General features: G+C 41.1%; 1 pseudogene; it reads right to left on the reverse strand.

The window, feature by feature from the left end:
* Positions 1-3,016: 3,016 nt before the first annotated feature.
* On the reverse strand, positions 3,017-3,293 carry LOC100295881 (ribosomal protein S27-like pseudogene; annotated as a pseudogene).
* Between the last annotated feature and the right edge of the window lie 6,529 nt (positions 3,294-9,822).

Genomic DNA, 9,822 nt, shown 5'->3' on the forward strand with positions numbered 1-9,822 from the left:
TTGCCTGGAGAATCCCAGGGATGGCGGACCCTGGTGGGCTGCTGTCTCTGGGGTCGCACAGAGTCGGACACGACTGAAGTGACTTTAGCAGCAGCAGCATAGAATGTGATGAGGATTAGATGCAATTTCATGTGTAAAGTCCTTGGAACAATGTGTGACACATGATAAAGCATAATTCATTTCCATCATTATTCCTCTAACTTACATATCAATACTCCATTTTAAGTAAAAAAGAAACTAAAGAAATTTGAAATTTGAAAAACTATAACTAATTTTAGATAAAGTGACAACTAAACCCTAAGAACTTTGCAGGGACTTCCACCGTGGTCCAGTGGTTAAGACTCCATGCTTCAGTGTAACAGGCGCAGGTTCAATCCCTGGTCAGGAAACTAAGATCCCACATGCCACATTGCATGACCAAAAAAAATAAAATAGTTTTTCAGGTTATAAAATGTCATGCTTGCTGAAGAGGAAAAAGATACCCAGGAGATGTGCCCATGAAGTAAGAGAATTCAGAGGTTTAGAGGGAAATCCTGGTGCAAGAGATAATATTTACGGCAAACCAAAAGCAGAGGTGAGAGGTCCCAAATCACAAGGGGCCTAAAGAAAACCAAAACAAATATTGCCAGTAGACATACCACAGGTCTGGTCACCATGTGCATATGACCTTAAAAGATTTCAGCTCAATCTTTGAGGAATTTCTTACCTAAGGAATGATTTCTTCTATTTCATATATGACCAGTGTTTACAGATACCTATAATCAGTCACATCCTTGAGACCCACCTCTGATTTGTTCCACAGATGGGTTTCACCATGATATGCAAATTAAAACTCAGACTAACACAGTCCCATCTCCAGCTCATCTTATGTACGTGTTTTTCTGCTCCTCCCTGAGCATCGTGCCTGAAAAAGCAGGCACTTGCTCAGCTGGCAACTACCCACATAGTTGGGTCAATGCAGGAGACACAGATTCAATCGATGGGTCAGGAAGATCCCCTGGAGTAAGAAATGGCAACCCACTCCGATATTCTTGCCTGGAAAATCGCATCAATAGAGGAACCTAGCAGGCCGCAGTCCATGGGGTCATAAAGAGACATGACTGAGCACATACTCATGCACACAGTACTTTGCCCATCTTCTTAAGTTCTTCTGTTGTTGCTATTGTGTTTAGCTATGGCTCTTCTTAGCTAAATTCTTTGATTTTTTTGGCAATAAATTGTATATAACATGTTCATGTAATTTTTAAAAAAATCTTTTCCAGATTTTTGGTTACATTCCCTTTCTCATTTCTAATATAGGTATTTGTTGTTTCTCTCTTTTGTTATAATTTAAGGTCATCGGCTGAGAGTGCTTGAGATACCCATCTACCCAACAGAATGGTCTTGTCAATAAAGCCTCTCCACTGGCCATGATTCTCCCTCTCTTGTACAGAGCTTGCATGGGTACTGCCTGAATTTGTGTCTCTGATTCTTCTCATTCAGCACTTCAATAACTGATCAGACCCCTGCTCTCTGACACATTTTTTCTTTAGATATGTTAAAGACTTCCCTAGTGGTTCAGTGGTAAAGAATCTGCCTGCAATGCAAGAGACCTGGGTTCAATTCCTGAGTTGGGAAGATCCCCTGGAGAAGGGAATGGCAACCCATTCCAGTATTCCTGCCTGGATCATCCCATGGACAGAGGAGCCTGGTGAGCTACAGTCTGTGCAGTCGCAAAGAGTTGGACACAACTGAGTAACTAACAAACACATTGTCCACTTGGGTTGATCTGGAAGCCACTCTATTTAAGGTGACTTTACCTATTATTGGTTTTTGCTTTTGGTATGAAAAATAACGTTTATTTTCTGATTTTAAAAATAATACAAGCAGGTTACAAAGCTTTGTAACAATTAAATACTCCAGAACAGCTTAAAGAATGTAAAATTGACCAGAGGAACCAGTAACCAGTTAAAGCCATTGTTGACATTTTGGTAAACATCCTTCCAGATCACCCTCAATTAAAATGAAAAAAGTATATTATACATGCCTTTTTATAACCTACTTTTTTACTCTACAATATACTGCTGCTGCTGCTAAGTCACTTCAGTCGTGTCCGACTCTGTGCGACCCCATAGACGGCAGCCCATCAGGCTCCACCATCCCTGGGATTCTCCAGGCAAGAACACTGGATCGGGTTGCCATTTCCTTCTCTAATGCATGAAAGTGAAAAGTCAAAGTGAGGTCGCTTAGTCGTTCCCGACTCTTAGCAACCCCATGGACTGGAGCCTACCAGGCTCCTCCATCCATGGGATTTTCCAGGCAAGAGGACTGGAGTGGGGTGCCATTGCCTTCTCCTACAATATACTATAGACATTTTTCCTTGTCAGTAATTATAAATGTTTGTCATCATTTTCAGTTCAGTTCCGTCACTCAGTTATGTCTGACTCTTTGTGACCCCATGGACTGCAACACACCAGGCTTCTCTGTCCATCACCAACTCCCAGAGCCAGTGGTCATCATTTTAGCAGATGTATATTGTTACCTTGTATGAATGTCCCACAATTTATTGTGTTTAATTTTACCCCCTTTGGTCACGCTGCATATCTTGCAGGATCTTAGTTCCTCTTCTAGGGATCGAATCTGGGCCACATCAAAGAAAGTACCAAGTCCTACCACTGGTTTGCCAGGGAATTCCCTATTTGTTTAAAATTTTAAGGTTAAAATATCAGAGGAACATCTTACTTTGAAATTTCTTGAAAGTTACTTCACCACCACTTCCCTAGAGCAAATGCTCACTTTTCTTTGTTTACCATGGGCTGGTTCTCTGCTAAGACCTATATGCATGAACTTAATTCATTCTTCTTAGAAAAGCAGAGACTTGAGGGAAAACCCAGTTCATCAACTGTTTTCCAGCTGACAAGGTACCATAGACTTTCCACAAAAAGGTAGTTTTTTTCCCACTTGTTTTTTTCTTTGTTTTTGTATCCAAAATGTGTTTATTGGGATGGTTTCCCATTCATCCTGATACAGGGTACTTTTAGTGCTGCTTCCATCTGAGGGAGCATCCATCTGTAAGCCTTGCTTTTCCTCCTGTAGGCTGACAGAGGACGGTAGAGCAGCCAACACACAAAACTACTGTTTGTGCGTGGCTAAAGACAGTGGTGATTTTATAGCATCCTGGGCATTTTACATCCATGAAATCGGAATTGGGGCTCTGCACCAGGCGCTTCTTCTTGTGTTTCCTCTTTTCCTCTTCTGGAGAGGGATGAAGAAGATCCTTTGCGAGAGGCATGTTCTCATGAGGAGGTCATCACCGCTGGAAAGGCACTTGTTTTGAAAGTGCTCTTGAAGGCATCATTGCTTTTTTGGCTGAATCTTCACTTTCACTTCAACTAGCTTTTATTGTGCTCTTTCCAACACTGATTTGAGATCCAGTTTCTTCACTGATAAAATAAAGTAGATGGATGAGTTGTTTCTAGGACTTTTTTTTCCTAGCTCTGACATATTTGATTCTGACGGAGAAGGCAATGGCACCCCACTCCAGTACTCTTGCCTGGAAAATCCCATGGACGGAGGAGCCTGGTAGGCTTCAGTCCATGGGGTTGCTGAGGGTCAGACCCGACTGAACGACTTCCCTTTCACTTTTCACTTTCATGCATTGGGGAAGGAAATGGCAACCCACTCCAGTGTTCTTGCCTGGAGAATCCCAGGGACGGGGGAGCCTGGTGGGCTGCCGTCTCTGGGGTCGCACAGAGTAGGATACGACTGAAGCAACTTAGCAGCAGCAGCAGCAGCAGCAGAAGACAGTGTGATGGGTGGGCTTGTGCATTTTCAGTGGAAGGCATAAGACAAAATGATTGAAAACTTTCCCTTACCATCAAAATGTTTATATCAGAGAGGATAAATATATAGACCATGCTTAAGGTATAAAAATTAAATCTTTTAAAGGGAATTTTATGAGCACATATAGGAAAACAAATTGACTAAAGAAGGCAAAGAAGGCTTCATGGAAAAGAAAATTAATCTGGACTTGAAGACTAGATGACAGCTAAATGTGCAAATATATAGATGTGTGGAGATATAATCTGTGATTTAAGAGTTAAAGTAGATGGGATGGAGGGTGTATCAGATAACTTGTATTTGCTCCTTTGGGTCCCTTCTTCACTGTGCTCCATTTTAAATATTCACGCTGTTGAGAAGAGTCCTTATTCCTGGGGAAGTTTAACTGCACTGGTAGACTTGCTTTTCCTCTGGCTTCCAGATGGGTTCAGCTAATTTGAAAATAAGAGAGTGAGGGAAGACTGAAGTAGGAATATCTGTTCCCTGACCCCCTCCCTGCTATGTCTCCATGGCTTGCTTCCTCTACTGAAGGCACAGCTCTTATTTAGAATCCAGTTCAATATTGGGCCCTCTATCCTATTCCACTGATTTGTTTATCTGTTTTTGTGCTTTGATTACTGCTTTGATTACCGTAGCTTTGTAGTATAGTCTGACATCAAGGTGCATGATTCTTCAAGCTCTGTTCTTAAGATTGTTTTGGCCATCTGAGGCCTTTTGTGTTTCCATCCAAATTTTAAAATTATTTTTTCTAGTTCTGTGAAAAATATCATTGGTATTTTGATAGGGATTAAATTGAATCTGTAGATTGACTTGGGTAGTATGCTTATTTTAGCACTATTGATTCTTCCCACCCAGAAATGTGGTATATCTTTCCATCTGTTTGTGTCTTCAGTTGCTTTCATCAGTATCTTATGGTTTTCTGAGTACAGGTCTTTTCCCTACTTAGGTAGATTTATTTCTAGGTATTTTATTCTTTTTGATGTAATGGTAAAGGGAACTATTTCATTAATTTCTTTTTCTGGTAGTTTGTTATTAGTATATAGAAATGCAACAAATTTCTGTATATTAATTTTGTGTCCTACCACTTTACTGAATTCATTGATGAACTCTAGTAGTTCTCTGGTAACATCTTTAGAATTTTCTATTGTGTAGTATCATGTCATCTGTAAACAGCAACAGTTTTAATTTTTCTTTTCCAATTTAGATTCATTTCAGTTCTTTTTCTTCTGTGAGTAATATGTCTGGGACTTTCAAAACTATGTTGAATAAAAGTGTATGCCATCCAGTTTTTGCTGTTACCCTGATATGGTATCTGTGATAATTGTGAAATCATTATATCTTATCAATGGTGTGTAGGGGCCACCTTGCCACTTGGACTCATACCCCAAAGCTGTATTACATCAATGATGTGTCATAATCAGTGGTATCTTAGGGTGGAAGAACTATAGTATATTGTTCTGTAGTATAGTGTATTGTATGTATTGTTCTATAGTATAGTGTACTGCCTGACATATTCTTCAGTTTAGTTCAGTCGCTCAGTTGTGTCCGACTCTTTGTGACCCCATGAATCGCAGCAGGCCAGCCCTCCCTGTCCATCACCATCTCCCGGAGTTCACTCAAACTCGTGTCCATCGAGTCGGTGATGCCATCCAGCCATCTCATCCTCTGTCGTCCCCTTCTCCTCCCGCCCTCAATCCCTCCCAGCATCAGAGTCTTTTCCAATGAGTCAACTCTTCACATGAGGTGGCCAAAGTATTGGAGTTTCAGCCTCAGCATCAGTCCTTCCAATGAACACCCAGGGCTGATCTCCTTCAGAATGGATTGGTTGCATCTACTTGCAGTCCAAGGGACTCTCAAGAGTCTTCTCCAACACCACAGTTCAAAAGCATCAATTCTTCGGCACTCAGCTTTCTTCACAGTCCAACTCTCGCATCCATACATGACCACTGGAGAAACCATAGCCTTTACTAGATGGACCTTTGTTGGCAAATTAATGTCTCTGCTTTTGAATATGCTATCTAGGTTGGTCATAACTTTTCTTCCAAGGAGTAAGCATCTTTTAATTTCATGGCTGCAATCACCATCTGCAGTGATTTTGGAGCCCAAAAAAATAAAGTCTGACACTGTTTCCACTGTTTCCCCATCTATTTCCCATGAAGTGATGGGACCAGATGCCATGATCTTCATTTTCTGAATGTTGAGCTTTAAGCCAACTTTTTCATTCTCCTCTTTCACTTTCATCAAGAGGCTTTTTAGTTCCTCTTCACTTTCTGCCATAAGGGTGGTGTCATCTGCATATCTGAGGTTATTGATATTTCTCCCGGCAATCTTATTTCCAGCTTGTGCTTCTTCCAGCCCAGTGTTTCTCATGATGTACTGTGCATATAAGTTAAATAAGCAGGGTGACAATATACAGCCTTGATGTACTCCTTTTCCTGTTTGCGACCAGTCTGTTGTTCCATGTCCAGTTCTAACTGTTGCTTCCTGACCTGCATATAGGTTTCTCAAGAGGCAGGTCAGGTGGTCTGGTATTCCCATCTCTTTCAGAATTTTCCACAGTTTATTGTGATCCACACAGTCAAAGGCTTTGGCATAGTCAATAAAGCAGAAATAGATGTTTTTCTGAAACTCTCTTGCTTTTTCGCTGATCCAGCAGATGTTGGCAATTTGATCTCTGGTTCCTCTGCCTTTTCAAAAACCAGCTTGAACATCTGGAAGTTCACAGTTCACATATTGCTGAAGCCTGGCTTGGAGAATTTTGAGCATTACTTTACAAACGTGTGAGATGAGTGCAATTGTGCAGTAGTTTGAGCATTCTTTAGCATTGCCTTTCTTTGGGATTGGAATGAAAACTGACCTTTTCCAGTCCTGCGGCCACTGCTGAGTTTTCCAAATTTAGGAAAGGCTAAAAAGGTCCAATCCAGATTCTTGTGGGAAAAAAGACAGTTTGAATTTTATTCTGTAGGCAAATGAGGGCAATTCTTGGGCTTCTAAACAGACTGTCATAATTAGGCTTATGATATAAAAATGATCTTTGAACAATATGAAGGGTGGACTGAAAATAGATGTTTGAATACGGGAAGACCAATTGGGCTGCCATTGCAATGATTTAGGGGAAAAAAGTTATGATGGGCCAAAGTAGGGTAATTAGAGTGAAAACAAAAAAAATGGGACAGATGTGACAGCCTGATAAGGCTGTTATTGTTGCGGAAAAAGCAGTTAAATCAGAATAGCACAAGTTTTGGGTTTAAGACTTTCAGAAAATCTAAAAAGATAGGTACGGACCCATGGATCCTCCCTTTCCTAGTAGTTTTCTCCCTTGCTAGAACAATATTCTCATTTGTGTGGAAACCAGGGAAAGGTTCATACCAAGAATTTTGAAAGCCATAAATTGATAACAGTTGAAGTTGGGTTATAGCAAATGAGACTTGTTATTCTTACTACTTTTGTGTATGTTTGGAATTTTCCACATTAAAAAATTAAAACACACACACACAAATTAAAGTAGTCATCCCTCAATATCCACAGGGAGTTGGTTCCAGGACCCCTCACAGATACCAAAATCTAAGTATGTTCAAGTTCTTTATATATAAGGTATAGAATTTGCATATTCTATATCTGTGCCTATCCTCTTTTATATAATTTTATTTATTTTTTGCTGTGTCAGGTCTTCATTGCTCCTAAGGCTTTTTCTCTAGTTTCCATGAGTGGGGGCTACTCTCTAGCCTCACTGAGCAGGCTTCTCATTGAAGTGGCTTCTCTTGTTGCAGAGCACAGGCTCGAGGCACTCAGTCTTTGCCAGTTGCAGCACATGGGCTTAGTATCTGGCGCTCACAGACTCTAGAGTACAGGCTCAGTTGTTCCACGGCATGTGGGATCTTCCCCAACCAGGGATGAAACCCATGTCTCCTGCATGGGCAGATGGATTCTCTACCTCTGAGCCACCAGGGGAGCCCTCCTCTTGTATACTTTAAATCATCTCTAGATTGCTTGAAGTATTTAATACAATGTAAATGCTATGTAAATAGTTACAGGCATTCAGGCATGGGGCAAACTCAAGTTTTGTCTTCTGGAACTTTCTGTAATCTATCCCATATGCATACTCACATGTGAAATGACTTATGTGTGAGGAAGTTTATTGAACCATTCTTTACATTAGAAAAATGTTTTTCAAAAAAAAGCAAGCAAAAGCCTCTAGGATACTGATTAAATAAGTTTTATTTTATCTATAAGATGAAATAATTTTCAGTCAATGGAAAGAATGAAACTGTTCTATATACAGTATATTTATATGGAGGCATCTCCTACAAATAGTATGTGAACAAATACACAAACCCAAGTGAGAGTAAATTGGTGTATTATATATATACTGCTGTTTATTAGATATATTCAAAATATATACATATACCTAAATATACTCAAAAATAACTGGCAGCCCAGAGATAAGATTGCAGTAGGTGGAATTGAAAGAGACACATGTACCCCAGTGTTCATTGCAGCACTGTTTACAATAGCTGGCACATGGATGCAAAGTAGGTGTCCATCAGCAAATGAATGGATAAGGAAGTCATGGTACGTATACACAATGGAATATTACTCAGCTCTAAAAAGGGATACATTTGAGTCAATTCTAATGTGGTGGGTGAAACTGGACCCTATTATACACACTGAAGTAAGTTAGAAAGAGAAACACAAGTACTGTATATTAATGCATATATATGGAATTCTGAAACACGGTAGTGAAAATCCTACATGCAGGGCAGCAAAAGAGACACAGATGTAAAGAACATACTTTTGGACTCTGGCGAGGGTGAAGATGGTGAGATGATTTGAGAGAATAACGTTTAAACATGTATATTACCATATGTAAAATAGATGACCAGAGCAAATTCGATGCATGAGGCAGGGTACCCAAAGCCAGTACTCTGGGACAACTTGGAGGGATAGGGTAGGGAGGGAAGTGGAAGAGGGGTTCGGGAAGAGGGGGACACACGTATACCCATGGCTGATTCATGTTGATGTGTGGCAAAAACCATCACAATATTGTAATTATCCTCCAAATAAAATAAATAAAATATTTTTTTTTTTTAATGGCTGTAGGTGCATGCAGGGAAATCATCCACTCAATACTAAAGGGTGCACATTTCTTGCAGTTCTCTACATTCCTACATTTCTCCCTCCAAATTGGCTTTATCCTAAAACTTGTTCCCTTGTGGTCACAAGATGGCTGCAACCATTTAAGTATTTACATGAAGACACAACTGCCAGCAAGAATGTCTCTTTTTGGGTTCACTTTCCTGTGCTGTGTTGTGCTTAGTTGCTCAGTTGTGTCCAACTCTTTGCAACCCCATGAACTGTAGCCCACCAGGCTCCTTTGTCCATGGGATTCTCCAGGCAAGAATAGTGGAGTAGTTTGCTATGCCCTCCTCCAGGGGATCTGTCCAACCCAGGGATCAAACCCAGGTCTCCTGCATTGCAGGCGGAGCCTTTACCATCTGAGCCACCATTTTTCTTCTGCTGCTGAGTCGCTTCAGTCATGTCTGACTCTGTGCGACCCCATCCCTGGCAGCCCACCAGGCTCCCCCATCCCTGGGATTCTGCAGGCAAGAACACTGGAGTGGGTTGCCATTTCCTTCTCCAATGCATGAAAGTGAAAAGTGAAAGGGAAGTCGCTCAGTAGTGTCCGACTCTTAGAGACCCCATGGACTGCAGCCCACCAGGCTCCTCCTTCCATGAGATTTTCCAGGCAAGAGTACTGGAGTGGGTTGCCATTGCTGTCTCCACTTTCCTAGGAGTAAGGAAATCTTCCTAGAAGCCCTCTAGTGGACAAGCCTTAATGTTACATTGACCAGGTTTGGAAAACCTTCCCAATCTGAAACCTAACACTGGAAAATGAATAGCTTAGACCAGTGGTTCTCAGGCTTCCCAGGTGGCTCAGCGGTGAAGAATCCACCTGCCAGTGTAGGAGACGCAGGAGACAAGGATTTGATCTCTGGGTTGGAA

Source organism: Bos taurus, chromosome 6 (genome assembly GCF_002263795.3).
Source record: "Bos taurus isolate L1 Dominette 01449 registration number 42190680 breed Hereford chromosome 6, ARS-UCD2.0, whole genome shotgun sequence".
Classification (NCBI taxonomy): Eukaryota; Metazoa; Chordata; class Mammalia; order Artiodactyla; family Bovidae; genus Bos; species Bos taurus.